The sequence below is a fragment of the Elephantulus edwardii genome, unplaced genomic scaffold (genome assembly GCF_000299155.1).
Source record: "Elephantulus edwardii isolate Elephantulus edwardi_28Jun2011 unplaced genomic scaffold, EleEdw1.0 scaffold00044, whole genome shotgun sequence".
Taxonomy (NCBI): Eukaryota; Metazoa; Chordata; class Mammalia; order Macroscelidea; family Macroscelididae; genus Elephantulus; species Elephantulus edwardii.
Window position 1 is genome coordinate 16758372 of NW_006399794.1, and position 11861 is coordinate 16770232.

The 11861-nt window shown below is 42.8% G+C and overlaps 1 pseudogene; it reads right to left on the minus strand.

Annotated features, from left to right (window-relative positions):
- Window positions 1-8607: 8607 nt before the first annotated feature.
- On the minus strand, window positions 8608-9660 carry LOC102854383 (annotated as a pseudogene).
- Between the last annotated feature and the right edge of the window lie 2201 nt (window positions 9661-11861).

The following is an 11861-nucleotide window of genomic DNA, read 5'->3' on the forward strand; positions in this document are numbered from 1 at the left end:
TGTACACTATAATGTAAGGTGTAAGATACATCCTATCTCCTACCTTTTCAATCTATATAAACAGATCATTTGGAAAGCTGGGCTTTATGTGGAGGAATGTGGCATCAGGATTAGAGTAAGAGTCATCAACAACTTACATTATGCAGATGATACAACCTTGCTCACGGAAACTCAGGAGGACCTGAGGCATTTGCTGAAGAAGGTTAAGAACTGCAGTCTTCAATATGAATTGAAGCTCAGCATCAAGGAAACAAAGATTTTTACCTCTAAGCCAATTGACTGCATCATGATAGAAGGAGAAGAGACTGATTTTGTTAACAGCTTCAGTTTGCTTGACTCCATAATCAACATTCTTGATACCAGGAGCCAGGAAAGCAAAAGACAAATTGCACAGGGAAAATCTGCTGTCAGGGACCTCTCCAGAGTACTGAAGAGCAAAGATGGCAGTCTAGAGACTAAAGTGTGCTTGATCCAGTCCATGATCTTCGCAATTACTTGTGCATTCAAGAGCTGGATAATGACTTAGGATGATAAAAGAAGAATTCATGTCTTTGAGCTGTAGTACTGGAGAAGAGCATTGAACATACCATGAATTACTAAGAGAACAAACTGGTTTTCCTGGAGAGGGTGAAACCAGGCTGTTCCTTGGAGGCAAACTATTTAGAAGCTCTGTCTCATATACTTTGGGCATGTTGCCAGGGGGGACCAGTCCTTGGAGAGGAACATCATCCTTGGGAGAGTGGAGGGATGGTGCAGGAAATTAAGACCTTGGATGAAATGGATTGACTAAGTGACTAGGGTAATGGTTGTAGGTGTGTCAGAGACAATAAAATTGGTTCAAGATAGAGCAGACTTCAGAGCTGTTGTACATAGAGTTGCTGGGAGTCACAAATGACTCGGCGGGACATAACAACATAAAAAAATTCAGTGATGATATTAGTTACATTTTCCAGTATCAACATTCTCTTTGTGTTCTGGTTGCTTCATCTCCAGCATCTAATTTCCCTGCCATCTTGTTTTTTTCATCCTTGCTTTAGAGTAAGTGTCAATCTCTTGGTCCTTTGTGAATGAATTTTGAGTATAGTACTTGGGGGACCTGTAGTGGCCTAGTGGTAAGAAGCTAATCTGCAATCTCAAAGCACAAGTAGTTCGAATCCTCCAGCTGCTCTGCAAGAGAAGGATGGAAAATTTCCTCATGTGAAACTTACTGCCTTTGAAAACCCCATGGAGGGTCAGTTGTAGGTTGATTCTAACTTGACGGCAAACAGCAACAACAATAACAATGTAAACTTAGAGTAATATTCTTTCTTTTGTGTGATACTTTGCTACTTGGTGAAAAGATGATCTTAAGAGGTAGTTTCAGCTCAAGGAATGAAAAATATTTCAGGGCAATATTTTGCTCACGTGAAACCCTTGTTGTTGTTGTTGTTGTTATGTGCCATCGAGTCACTTGCGACTTATAGCAACCCTATGTACAAGAGCTCTAAATACTGTTCTATCCTGTGCCAACCTAGCCATCTCAAACTCACTTATTCCCACCGCTCCAGTCACAGAATTGATCCATATCACCAAAGGTCTTCCTCTCCTTCGCTTCCCCTCCACTCTGCCAAACATGATGTCCCTTTCCAAGGACCAGTCCCTCCTTGCAACATGCCCAAAATATGTCAGATGAAGCTTCAGAATCCTTGACTCCAGGGAACACTCTGGCTTCACCCTCTCCCGGACAAACCTGTTTGTTCTCCTAGCAGTCCATGGTATATGCAACACTCTTCTCCAGCACCACAGCTCAAAGGCATCAATCCTCTTTCTATCATCCCTATTCACTGTCCAACTTTCTGATGCATAGCACATAGTTGAATAGACTATAGCCCGGGTCAGGTGCACCTTAGTCTCCAGCCTGACGTCATTGCTCTTCAGTACTCTTGAGAGGTCCTTCAGCCGACTTTCCCAATGCAATTCATCTCCTGATTTCCTGGCTGCTGTTACCAAGAGCATTGACTGTGGAGCCAAGTAAATTAAAACTGTTAACTATCTCAATCTCCCCACCATCCATGCTGATGCTGCCAATTGGCCCAGTGGTTAGAATCTTTGTTTTCTTGACATTTAGCTTCAGTCCATATAGGAGGCTGTAGTCCTTGATCTTCTGCAGCAAGCGACTCAGGTCCTCCTCAGTTTCAGCAAGCAGGGTTGTGTCATCTGCATAACACAGGTTGTTGTTGATTCTTCCACCAATCCTGATTCCACATTCCTCTTCGTATAGCCCAGCGTCTTGGATGATCTGTTCTGCATACAGATTGAAAAGGTATGGAGACAGAATACATCCTTGATGGACCCCCTTCTTGATTTTGAACCATGTAGTGTCTCCTTGCTCTGTTCTGACGACTGCCTCCTGGTCCAAGTATAGGTTTTGCATTAGCACAATCAAATGGTCTGGGATTCCCATTCTTCTTAGAGTCAGCCACAGCTTGTTGTGATCCACACAGTCAAAAGCCTTTGCATAGTCAATGAAACACAGATAGACATTCTTCTCGTATTCTTTGCTTTACCTAGATAAAAAGGCTGTTTTACGAACACAGCAAGGGGACACTCATGCTTTAAAAGTAAGAAAGGTGTGTGCCAGAGTTGTATCCTTTCTGCCTACCTATTCAATCTGCATACTGAGCAAATTATTCAAGAACTGGGACTCTGTGAAGAAAAATGTGGCATATGGTTAGAGGAAGACTCATCAATAACCTTTGTTATGCAGATGATGTAACCATGCTTCCTGAAAATGAAGAGGATTTGAAGAACTTTGATCTTCTGATCAAAGGCTGCAGCATTAAATATGTATTGCATCTCATCATTAAGAGAGCTAAGATTCTTGCTACTGGACTGACTGGAGAAAATGTTGGACTTGTCAACAACTTCATCTTACTTGGATCTGCTATCAATATCCTTGGTACCAAGAATCAGAAGATCAGGAGACATATTACACTGGAAATTCTGAAATCAAGGACTTCTCAAAATTATTGAGGAACAATGTCAGTTTCAGGACTGAGGTGCACCTGATTCAGGCCATGTCTTTTCAATCACTTGCTATGCATCAGAAAGCTGAACAATGGATAAGGATGCCTGAAGAAAATTGAGATCTTTGAAATGGTAGTGTTGGAGAAGAGTACTGAATATCCCATAGACTACCAAAAGAACAAAGAGCTATTCTCTGGAGAAGGTGAAGCCAGAGTGCTCCTTGGAGGCAAAGATGATAAAGCTTTCTCTCACATACTTAGGACATGTTGCTGGGAGAGGCTATTCCTCGGGCAGGGATATTATGCTTAGGAAGGTGGAGGGAGAGTAAAAGAGAGGAGGACCCTCAGATGGATTGACACAGTGTCTGAAACAATGGGCTAATGTGTCAGAGATTGTGAAGTTGGCACAGACTAGGACAGAGTTCAGATCTGTTGTTTATAGCGTCACTATGAGTGGTACTTACCTTGATGGCACCTAACAACAACAACAAGGCAATAGTCTCATGGAGTCCTTTGAACTCAACTGGTCCAATAAGTCTTAAAGAAATTGAGTTTTGGTCTACATTTTTCTTCTTTTCAATTCAGGGTCATCTGTTATGTCCCTGATCAAAATAGTTAGTAGTGGTAGCGGTGTACCATCCAGTTTTTCTGGTCTCTGGGTAGATGAAGTTGTTCTCTAAAACTTTGGATTTCTTCTTAATCTTTTGCTCCTGACAAAAGTGGACACCAATAGTTGTGTCTTAGATGACCACTCACAAACTTTTAAGACCTCAGACAATACTTATTTCACAAGATTCAAAAGACCATATTTATGAACTATTTTATCCCCATTAACTGGATTATCCCATGAGACCAAGGTCCTAAGTCTTTAAACCTCAAAAACTAAGGTCACTAAGTATTAGCTTTTATTTGAGAAGTAATTGTAGTTGTGTCTTCTATAAATGCATGTGCCTTCACACTTGTATTTGTGCTTATACTTGTGTACATATGTACTTATGTCTGTGCATCCATCTGCATGCACCTGTATTTATATACCTACAGATACCCACTAACTTTTTGTGCTACTTTGCTGAATCATAAAATAATTCTATGTCAATTTTTTTAGAATGCATTGTGCCACTTTCCACATTGGTTGTACTGCTAGCAATGGATAAGGGTTCCAATCACATTAATTTCACATTCATTGTTATCTGTTTTTTCTTTCTTTAAAAAAACAAACAAACCAGTGCTATCTTAGCAAGGGTAAGATGCTATCTCACTGTAGTTTTTATTTGCAGCTCTGTAATTATGAATGAGATGATAGAATCTTACTTGCTAAAAGTGAAGACACCTTAAAGCATTTACTGAAGAGAACTATAGCCTTCAATATGAATTACACTTCAACATCAAGAAAACAAAAATATTCACCACTGGACCAATAATTGACATCATGATAAATGGGGGAAAGATTGGGGTTGCCAGTAATTTAATTTTGCTTGCATAGCCAGGGTGCTACTCGGAAGCAAAAATAGTGATATTTCAACTCACATGGTCCTTGGAAGGGAACGTCATATTTGGGAAGATTGAGAGTTGGAGAAGGGAAGGAAGACGTTCAACCAAATGGACATGTTAATTGTAATGATGGGCTTAAGCATCGTGGAGACTGTCTGTATGGCACAAGAGCATGGTTGGAAGCCATTGTACATAGGATTTCTCTGAGCTGGAGCCAATCAGATGGCACATCGCAACAACAGTTGTTAGTGAGAAGCATTGGTGGCACCAGTGGTTGTTAGTACATTCAGCTGCTAACCAAGTTGCTATTGTTCAAACCTAAGTGACCCATAAGATAAAGATGAAGCATTCTATTTCCATAAAGCTTTGCTGCTTTGGTAACCTGTGGGCCGTTCTACTTGCCTTATGAACTGTCATTGACTTGATGGCAATGGGTTTTATTTTTGTTTAGTTTTTGGAATAACTAATGATTGTGAACCTCCTTCCATGTATTTGTTGACCCCTTATATGTACTCTTTAATGAAGTTTTTGCACACACTCATTTTATAATTGAGGGTTGGTTTGTTTTTGCTATTGAATTGCTCAAGTTGCTATAAATTGTAGAGACTAGACCCTTAAGGCTATGTAATTTCCAAAGATTCCCCCTACCCAAAACTGTTTACTCTTTTTTTTTTAAATGAAGTCCTTTGATGAGCATACATTTTAAATTTTCTGTTTTGGTTTTGATGCCCTTCATGGCAAGTAGAAATTTCACTTTTCTCTGGCCAGTATCACCATTCCTAGTATATTATTTTCACTTTAGGAGTTCTAGTGGTCCCCAAAACGACTGGGACAACACATCAGCAGAGAACTGCCAGAAGTCCAGGCTGGGTTTAGAAGGGATATTGTAGCTGATGTTAGATGGATCTTAGCTGAAAGCAGGGAATACCAGAAGAATGTCTATCTGTGTTTCATTGATTATGCAAAAGCATTTGACTGTGTGGATCATAACAAACTGTGTCTGACTCTGAGAAGAATGAGAATCCCAGAACATTTAATCCTGCTAATGCAAAACCTATACTTGGACCAAGAGGCAGTCGTCAGAACAGAGCAGGGTAACACCACATGGTTCAAAATTGGAAAGGGTGTACGCCAGGGATATGTCCTATCTCCATACCTTTTCAACCTGTATGCAGAGCAGATTATCTGAGAGGCTGGGCTCAATGAGGAGAAGTCTGGCGTTAGGATTGGTGAAAGATCTATTAACAATCTGCGTTATGCAGATGACACAACCCTGTTTGCCGAAACTGAGGAGGACCTCATGCACTTGCTGCAGAGGGTCAAGGACTACAACCTTCAGTATGGACTGAGGCTCAATGTCAAGAAGACAAAGATTCTCACCACTGGACCAATTGGTAGCATCAGGATGGATGGCGAAGAGATTGAGATTGTTCACAGCTTCAGTTTGCTCGGCTCCACGGTTAACACTCTTGGCACCAGCAGGCAGGAAATCAAAAAACATATTGCGATAGGAAAGTCTCCTGTTAGGGACCTCTTTAAAGTACTCAAGAGCAATGGTGTCTCTCTGGAGACTAAGGTGTGTCTGATACAGGCCATGGTCTTTGCAATCACTTGTTATGCATCAGAGAGTTGGACAATGACTAGGGAGGCTAGGAGAATTAATGCCTTTGAGCTGTGGTGCTGGAGAATTGTATTGAGGGTACCATGGATTGCCAAGAAAACAAGCAGATTAATCTTGGAGAGGGTGAAACCAGGCTACTCCTTGGAAGCAAGGATTCTGGGGCTTTGTCTGACATACTTTGGACATGTACGGAGAGACAGGTCCTTGGAGAGGGACATCATGCTTGATAGGGTGGAGGAACAGCGCAGGAGGGGAAGACCCTCTATGAGGTGGATTGATTCAGTAACTGGGGTAATCGGGATGGGTGTGTCAGAGGCAATGTGATTGGCAAAGGATAGAGCAGGGTTTAGGGCTGTTGTACATAGGGTCGCTATGAGTCGCAAACTACTCGATGGCACATAACAACAACAACAGTGGTACTGTGGTTAAGGCACCTAGCAAACTGTGTGGTCAGTTGTTCAATCTTACCAGGTGTTCCCCAGGAGGAAAATGAGCCAGTCTGCTCCTGTAAAAACATACAGCCTTGGCCACTCTATGATAGACCAGTGCCACTCGATCCTAGAGGACACTACCAGTCAGAGTCAACTCAATTAGCAATGAGATTTTGCTGCCATGCTATGTTATCAATAGCTTTACAAGAATAATAAAGACTACCAAGGATAACAAGAATATCTTCATTCTGATAACATCTAAAAAAATTTTTTTTGTTTGTATTGATTTCTGGACCTAACTTTTCTTGCCCTTAAACTGGTCATAGGGTAGTAGGGAAGATGAGGAGGATTCAAAACAGTCATTAGTAGCAGTTGACAGTAATATTTAGAGGTCTTTATCTTCCCTCTTGCTCTATTAGAAATACATTTTTAAGAGAATGGGACTGATTTTCACCTGTTATTAGGTTGTGTCAATTATGACTTACAGTGACTCTATGAACAACAGATTTGAACCCTGTCCTTTTCCTGTGCCAACTTCACAATCTGTGACATTCGAGCCCATTGCTGCAGTCACTGTGTCAATTCACCTGGTTGAGGATCTTCCTCTCTTTCACAGTCCTGCTATCTTTCCAAGTATGACATCCTTCTCCAAGGAAAAACCTCTCCTAGCAACAAGCCCAAAGTATGTGAGATGAAGCTTCACCATCCTGGCCTCCACGGAGCACTCTGGATTCACCTTTTCCAACACTATCTGTTCTTCTGGCAGTCCATGGGATATGGACTCTTCTCCAACACCACCAGTTCAAAGGCATCAATTTTTCCTCTTTCTTCCTTATTAATTGTCCAGCTCTCAGAGCATAGCAAGTGATTGAAAAGACCATGATATGAATCAAGCACACTTTAGTCGTCAAAATAACATCACTGCTCCTCATTAATTTAGAGAGGTCCTTGACTGCAGATTTTCCCAGTATAATAGTCTCCTGAGATTGAGAGATTGAGATTATTCACAGCTTTAGTTTGCTTGGCTCCACAGTCAACACTCTCGGCACCAGTAGCCAGGAAATTAAAAGACATATTGCCATGGGAAAGTCTGCTGTTAGGGACCTCTCCAAAATACTGAAGAGCAATGTTGTCTCTCTGGAGACTAAGGTGCGTCTGATAGAGGCCATGGTCTTTGCAATCACTTGTTATGCATCAGAGAGTTGGACAGTGGCTAAGGAGGATAGAAGGAGAATTGATGCCTTTGAGCTGTGGTGGTGGAGAAGAGTACTGAGGGTACCATGGACTGCTAGGAAAACAGATTCATCCTGTAAAGGGTTAAATCAGGTGGCTCCCTGGAGGCAAGGATTCTGAGGCTCCGTCTAACATACTTTGGGCATGTTGTAAGGAGGGACTGGTCCTTGGAGAGGGACATCATGTTTGGTAGGGTGAAGGAACAGCGCAGGACGGGAAGGCCCTCTGAGGTGGATTGATTCAGTGACTGGGGTAATCAAGATGGGTGTATCAGAGATGGTGCGATTGGCACAGGACAGAGCAGAGTTTAGGGCTGTTGTACACAGGGTCGCCATGAGTCGCAAGCGACTTGATGGCACATAACAACAACAACAACAGTCTCCTGATCTCTTGGTTGCTGGGACCAAGTGTATTGATTGTGGATCCAAGTAAGATGAAGTTGATGACAGTTTCAGTCTTTTCTCCATCTATCTTGATGTCGCCTATTGGTCTAGTGGTGAGAATTTTTGTTTCCTTGACATTGAGATGCAATTAATATTGAAGGCTGTTGTGTTTGTTATTTTTCAGCACATGCTTGGAGTTCTCCTCACTTTTAGTAAGCAAGGTTGTGTCATCTGCCTAACACAGGTTATTTTTGAGACTTTCTCCAATCCTAATTCCACATTCTTCTTCATAGAGTCCAGCTTCTCGTGTAATTTGCTCAACATACAGATTGAATAAGTCTGGAAAAAGGATACAATCCTGATGTCTGGCTTTCTTAATTGTTAGAGTTTTGGTGGATTTTTTTTTTAAATCTAGAAAGGTGTAACACAACTAAGCAATCCTTCTAGAAGCATTTGTGGTGGATAATGGAGGAGCCAGACTTGTACTCTTTCTTGCTGATCCACATCTGCTGGAAGATGGACAGAGCCGGAACAGAGCCTCCGATCCCCACACTGCTCAGTGGGGAGCAATGATCTTGATCTTCATCTTGCTGCGTCCAGCAACACAGGTTCCATCTCTAACCCATCAGTGAGGCCTGGGCACATGGAGGTCCTTCCAGACAGCACTGTGTTGGCATAGAGGTCCTTGTGGATGTCAAGGTCACACTTCCTGATGGAGTTGAAGGTAGTTTTGTGCATGCGGGGAGATTCCATGTCCAGGAAGGAGGGCTGAAAGAGCAGCTGAGGACAGTGGAAAAGCTCATTGCTGATGGTGACCACCTATTTATTGGGCAGCTCATAACTCTTCTATTGGGAGGACGAGGCCACCATGACCATCTCCTGCTCAAAGTCCAGAGTGTCATAACTGAGTTTCCTTGACGTCATGCATGATTCCCACTCAGCCACAGTGGTGAGGCTGTAGCCTCACTCGGTGAGGGTCTTCATGTGGTCACCCATCAGGTCCCGGCCAGCCAGACACTGGATGGTGTGGGGGAGGGTGTACTTGGTGTAGAAGGACACAGTGTGCTGGACCCCATGGCTGAAATCCATCATGATACTTGTGGCGTGGCCAGAGGCCTACAGAGACAGCATGACCTGTTTGGCAATGTTCATGGCAGGAGCATTGAAGATCTTGAACATGACCTGGATCATCTCCTCCTGGTTAGCCTTAGGGTTCAGTGGGGCCTCAGTCAGCAGCACAGGGTGCTCTTCAGGGGCTACATGCAGCTCGTTGTAGGTGTGGTGCCAGATCTGCTCCATGTCGTGCCAGGTGGTGATAATGCCATGCTCAATGGGATACGTGTGGGTCATGATGCCTCTCTTGCTCTTGGGCTCGATCACTCATGTAGGAGTCCTTTGGCTCATGCCCACCATCAAGCCCTGGTGCTGAGGCAGGACATGATGGATGGGAAGACAGCCTATAGTGCATTGTCTCCCATGAAGCCAGCCTTGCATGTGCCTGAGCCTCGTTGACCAGGAGCCAAGTGATGCCATCATTCAAGGTGAACTCAGGGGAGGCAGGTGTGAACTGGGGCTGTGACTGTGGAGGGGCCTGTGCTCTCCGGATGGATGAGGTCTGGGCTGTTGCCTTTCTTAATTTTAAACCATGTAGTGCTCCCTTCATTGGAGAAGGATGGATGATTTCCTCCCATGAGATTAACTGCCTCTGAAAACCCGCCCGAGCCTGAGCTATGGGCACAAAACAATAGTGTTCCCTTGTTTTGTTTGCACAACAGCCTCTTGGTCTAGGTATTGGTTTCACATGAGCACAATTAAATAAGTTTTCACCTAGTCTTCATAAAAATGAAATGTAATGAGTTTTATAATGCAAAGGGGTGGGGGGATAAAACCCAGCAGCTGAATCTGGCATATTTAGACTGGGAGGAAATGCATGGGGCGAAAAGGAAATGGATTCTTGTATAACGCTAAGGAATTTCCAAGTGCAATCAAAGAGCAGAAGCTGCAGGGGACAGATTTCATCAGAACAGAAAAAACACACTCCGAACCACTCTATAAAAGAGAAGAGTTTGTCTTGGCAAGTTATCACCAGAGAGCTTCAGACAGACACATTCTCATTTGGTAGTCACATCATGAAAACAAGAAGAAAATGGAGTAAAGACCTTTAAAGTCCTTTCTAGAGGCAGATTTTATCACACTGCATTGTATGACCCGCATTCCCAAGAGATCTCTCTGCCTTAACCTTTCCGTAACTCTCACTACCCAACTATTGTGCAAGCAGCCCAGCAGAGAGGCCCCTCTGCCGACTCTTCACTCACATTCTTACAAACAACCAATCTCAAACTCAATGACATAGAGATCCCAGCTACTGGTTCTCTGCGCCTTCATGCTCCCCTCCTTTGCCCAGCTCCTTTGTATTCTTTAACGCTCTGCTCTGGCACCATAGAGCACGTCTGTTATTTTTGGTCGGCATCCTAAGTTCCTATTGTGTACAGTCTAGATGGAAGTGTAACTGTGGTAGATCCCTCATCACTTTTCAGAGAGACGCAGGGAGAGTCAGATCCTCCTCTTTCACTATCCTGTTAGTTAGGAGGCAGACATGACTTAAAACCTGCCAGTGTGGGCTTTTTTTCAGGTGCTTTGTGTCCAAAACAGAAAGAACTACCCTGTGGTGGGAGATGCAAGGAGAATACTGATGAATAGACTGTTCTGGTAATAATATTGCTTCCCAGCCTCTCCTGTATTTCTCAGTCTTCTGGAGTGCCTCTTTCCATGCCAATAAATAAATGTAAAATTAATTCAATATGAAGATAAAGGTCAAAAGCTTAGTAAATTACATGTAAGATTGGATTACTGATTAGAACCAGAGTTAAAAAGAAGAAAACAATGATGAACAGAAAGATTCCATCACTAACAGAAAAAAAGGCAGTGCTAGCTTGAGGAAGGATATGGAATAACATTTATTATAATCCTCCTTCCCAAGACATTTCTATTTATGTATGTGCCAGCTCTTCTCCTTTGAGGGTGGAGGGTGCAAATAGTCTTATTGTTTTGAGTTTGCTTCCTGGTCTGTTTCAGGGATCTCAGGCCAATGATACTGTTACATTTAAGGACATTGATATATGGGAGGGAAAAACCAAAGATAACTTGAGGTTTTAAGTCAAGAGGATATGGGGCCCCTAGGGAAAAGCTGGGAGTAAATGCTGAGCTCGAGGTTCCAGCAGGCCATGTGGGTCAGGGATAGATAGCAGGCAGCAAGCAGTGCCGGGTGAGATGCCGAACAAGCAGCTTACAAACCTCTAAAAATGAGTCGTGGTGGTGCAGTAGGTAAGCACTCTGCAACTAACTTAAAGTTTGGTAGTCCAAAACCACTAGCCACTCTGTGGGAGAAAGGTGTGGCAGTAAAGATAATCATCATGGCAACCTTATGGGGCTGTTCCGTGAGTCAGAATAAACAGCTGCAGTGGGTTGCCTAAATCTGAAGAGTTGTTAGTGTAATACATACTTCTCATTATTATTAACTTGAGCAGGCTGAGATTGTGAGGGTGGAATAGGATGTGGCAAGGTTTGGATCTACTGTTTCACAGGATCACTATGAGTTATAGCTGATTTGACAGCACTTATCAATGATATATATGCAGTCAATAATTTAATGTTTTTCTTTGGCAAGATAAACCCATAAAAGTGTATTCATTCACCT